The 4,620-nt window shown below is 44.2% G+C and overlaps 1 long non-coding RNA gene across 1 annotated transcript; it reads right to left on the bottom strand.

Annotated features, from left to right (window-relative positions):
• Positions 1-519: 519 nt before the first annotated feature.
• Positions 520-3,855, bottom strand: LOC311236963. Its single transcript, XR_014620267.1, has 2 exons — positions 3,765-3,855; positions 520-1,446 (listed from the first exon to the last, which is right to left on the bottom strand). It is a non-coding gene; the product is annotated as an uncharacterized lncRNA (long non-coding RNA).
• Between the last annotated feature and the right edge of the window lie 765 nt (positions 3,856-4,620).

Below are 4,620 nucleotides of genomic sequence, written 5' to 3'. Positions count from 1 at the left end.
ATGCGACCCACACACACTGGGCCAGGTTTGGTTGCCCGAAGCCTAGCCGACACTGCCAATGCAATGGTACTACACAGTAAATTCCGCAGAGTACATTTGACTCAAACTGAGTACATTTGATTCAAACTGAGTAAAGAAATTTTACTCAGTTTGAGTGAAATGTACTCAGTTTGAGTCAAATTTACTTTGCGGAATTTACTGTGTACCCAGTATTCTGCCAGAGCTACTCCACTATCTGCCTATGACCATACATTACCGGAAATACAGTAGGAAATGGTTGATTAGTAATACAATGCCACATATTTAAGGACCCTTCCCTTTACCAATGGAGTATTGGCATGTCCCGCATTGAACAATTCAGAAGTTTACATGCTGTCTCCTACCTCACTGAAATATATTCTCAGTGTATGTGCACATTGTACACAATATACACCATTCTGCAGTGAAGCTCAAATATCAAGTAAAGTAACAATTACCCCCATACATGCTACTTTTTCCAGTTAAAAATGACAACTTGAATAGATATTTAAACATTTATTAACAAAAAAATATCACATCCTCCTCTCTGAACCCAACGACAAAGCCTCCAATGAAATTAACCCATTGTTCCCCTGCAACAGCTTCTCCCACAGGGGATCTTTGATTAAACACCTGCTATCAGAAGAATATAGACAGTCAGAAAAAAAGTTCAATTTACTACTTAAGTACATTTAAAAGTAGAAACTTTGACTTTTACTCAAGTGTGTACTTTCACTTAAACTTTCATGTTAGTCTAGCTTAGCAACATTTTTTAGGAGAATTAATACAAAAACGAGTGATATGGCCGTTCAGTTGTAAATGAAAGCCTGCATTTAGTAAGACGTTGTTTATAAATGTCTTTTGGTTTAGTTATGAATGAATGACAGCATCTCTATAGCACAGCTCTATTACTAGGACATAAAGTGCTTTGGAATGACTGTATACATCATTCACAACGGGTGGCCCCAGCAGGAATCAAACTCCTAACCGTGACAGTGTTAGTGCCATGCTCGGAGTGCCAAGCACAAGACCCCAATGTTATGCGGGGCTCTGCTCATAGGCGGGCGGCTCGTGGCGTGGCTCGTAGTCCTGGTTGTAGAAGCAACCGTCGCCCTCCATGGAGACCCCCCTCCTCCCGCGTCACCCCAGCGAGGTGGCGGGTGGCGACCCTGACGAGGTGAGCCATGGTGGGGTGGCGGGGGGCCGGCAGGGGGAGGCCCCTGGGGGGGGCTCCGGAGAAAAGCGCCAGGGGGCCGGGCCGGGAGGCGCCCCTGGGGCACCCCGGGAGGCGTGGGCATAGCCTTACGGACCACGGGGGAATAGGTGACGTGGGGGCGTAGCGTGGCGGGGGTCTGGGGGAGCTGTCGCCGGCCCCGGCGAGGCGTGCTGGTCCCCGACGTGGAGGGGATGGGACTTCCACTCACTGCCCTACACGAAAAGTGAAAAAGGCAAATAAAAAGAACGAACCACAAATTCAACGACAGAAGAGAAGAGGATGAGATAGAGAGAGAGAAGAGAGAGAGAAGAGAGAGAAGGAAAGCAAGATAACAAAATACAACAAGAGCCAGTATGGAAGCAAATGAGTGACAGAAGTATTTGAATTTGATCAGACACCGAATTTATAGCATTGAAAATAATTACTTTGAAAACATGTATCTGAATTGAATTTATAGCATTGAAAATAATTACTTTGAAAACATGTATCTGAATTTTTTCAGACACCAAATTTAAAGCATTGAAAATAATTACTTTGAAAACATGTATCTGATTTTTGAATTTTATCAGACACCGAATTTATAGCATTGAAAATAATTACTTTGAAAACATGTATCTGAATTTTTTCAGACACCGAATTTATAGCATTGAAAATAATTACTTTGAAAACATGTATCTGAATTTTTTCAGACACCGAATTTATAGCATTGAAAATAATTACTTTGAAAAATGTATCTGAATTTTTTCAGACACCGAATTTATAGCATTGAAAATAATTACTTTGAAAATCATGTATCTGAATTTTTTTGCTCTGAATTTACCTATGTGAAATAAAAATTCAATGTAAAAAATTCGAATGTATAATAAAATTCAATGTAAAAAAAATTCGATGCATAATTGCGGTGTATAAAATCCGATCAAAAAACCATCATCCGGGCTACCCAGACAGGATAAGCAATCGCGCCTGGATGCAATCGAATTGACTTCTGGCCTATCACTGCACGGCTTTGTCAGTCATGTGATCACACCAACCCGGGAGAAAGATGGCGGTATATATACATACGTTGGGGGGAGAATATACATACGGTGGGGAGGAGACTGTACATTAGGAGGGGGTGGGTGGGAGAGAAATATACATACGGTGGGGAGAGAATATATACATACGGTGGGGAGGAGACTGTAAATTAGGAGGGGGTGGGAGAAAATATATACATACGGTGGGGAGGAGACTGTACATTAGGAGGGGGTGGGTGGGAGAGAAATATACATACGGTGGGGAGAGAATATATACATACGGTGGGGAGGAGACTGTATATTAGGAGGGGGTGGGAGAGAAATATACATATGGTGGGGAGAGAATATATACATACGGTGGGGAGGAGACTGTACATTAGGAGGGGGTGGGAGAAAATATATACATACGGTGGGGAGGAGACTGTACATTAGGAGGGGGTGGGTGGGAGAGAAATATACATACGGTGGGGAGAGAATATATACATACGGTGGGGAGGAGACTGTATATTAGGAGGGGGTGGGAGAGAAATATACATATGGTGGGGAGAGAATATATACATACGGTGGGGAGGAGACTGTACATTAGGAGGGGGTGGGAGAGAATATATACATACGGTAGGGAGGAGACTGTACATTACGAGGGGGTGGGAGAGAAATATACATATGGTGGGGAGAGAATATATACATATGGTGGGGAGAGAATATATACATACGGTGGGGAGGAGACTGTACATTAGGAGGGGGTGGGTGGGTGAGAGAGAAAATACATATGGTGGGGAGAGAATATATACATACGGTGGGGAGAGAATATATACATACGGTGGGGAGGAGACTGTACATTAGGAGGGGGTGGGTGGGTGGGAGAGAAATATACATATGGTGGGGAGAGAATATATACATACGGTGGGGAGGAGACTGTCTATTATATGTATATTTCTCTCCCAACCACCCCCTCCTAATGTACAGTCTCCTCCCCACTGTATGTATATATTCTCTCCCCATCATATGTATATATTCTCTCCCCACCGTTCTCTTGGTGTAAAAAGTTTAAGACCAGGGTGAGGCCAGGCTATGGATGGCTTTGAAGGTGAGGAGTAGTGTTTTGAAGTTAATGCGTTCCTTGATCGGGAGCCAGTGGAGGGAGTGGAGGACAGGAGTGATGTGTTCGCGGGACCGGGTGTTAGTGAGGAGGCGGGCAACTGAGTTTTGGACCATCTGCAGTTTATGGAGGGAGCGGGAGGTGATGCCAGTGAGGAGGGAGTTACAGTAGTCCAGGAGGGAAAAGATGAAGGCGTGTATGAGGGATTCAGCAGCAGGGGGTAGAGGCAGTGACGGATTTTGGCAATGTTGCGGAGGTGAAAATATGAAGTTTTGACAATGGAGCGGACATGGGGTCAAATGAGAGGGTGGGGTCGAGGATGACACAGAGGTTGCGGACTAGGGGGGAGGGGGTGATGGTGGAGTCATTGATGGTGAGTGTGATGTAATACAATAATTTATACTGTAGCATTACAAACCATTTGACAGCCAGGTCCTGCACCTCCGTTCTTGTCCTCTAGGAGCCATCGCAGCATGGCCAAGACCTTCCTCATCCAGCATACTGTCCGGGTGTAACTTATTGCCAGCGGAAGAGTGCAAGAATGCTTCCGCATTCGTCACCGCATGCCAGTACGGTAATGCGCCTTTCCTTTCGCCCCGCTCAGACAAATGCATGTAGTACATTGCAACACAACGCAGCATTTCCGCGGCTGTCTTGCATTCACTGTACATGTATTGCAGGACAATGTGTGTACTGCCTAATATCTGTGTTGGTACAATTATATATAAAACGATATATATATTTGAGCGACTAGCCCACTAGCGAGGCAACCTCCTGCACCATCGCAGCAGCGCAGAGCGTGGTGATACAAGCGGGCTGCTCTGAGGAAAGGAGCCCCTTCACGCTAGTGGGCTAGTCGCTCAAATATATATCGATTTTATATATAATTGTACCAACACAGATATTAAGCAGTACACACATTGTCCTGCAATACATGTACAGTGAATGCACAGCTACATTCGCCATATATTTCTATCGCTGCTGCGGTCTACAGTGAAATGCAATATTATTATTATTGTAAAGATCATTACAATTATTATTTTGTGCACGTTGTGCAAATTGAGAGGCTGTGCTCTTTGCACACAACCCTCGTACACTTGTAACATTGCCTCTCCAGGCTGCGATTGTAATGATAATCTTTACAATAATAATAATAATATTGCATTTCACTGTAGACCGTAGCAGCGATAGAAATATATGGCGAATGTAGCTGTGCATTCACTGTATGTATTGCAGGACAATGTGTGTACTGCCTAATATCTGTGTTGGTACAA

This window comes from Notolepis coatsorum, assembly GCF_963971535.1.
Source record: "Notolepis coatsorum genome assembly, chromosome: 11".
Lineage (NCBI taxonomy): Eukaryota > Metazoa > Chordata > Actinopteri > Aulopiformes > Paralepididae > Notolepis > Notolepis coatsorum.
Note: the sequence above shows the minus strand (reverse complement) of the source record. Positions and strands in the feature narration are given on the sequence as shown.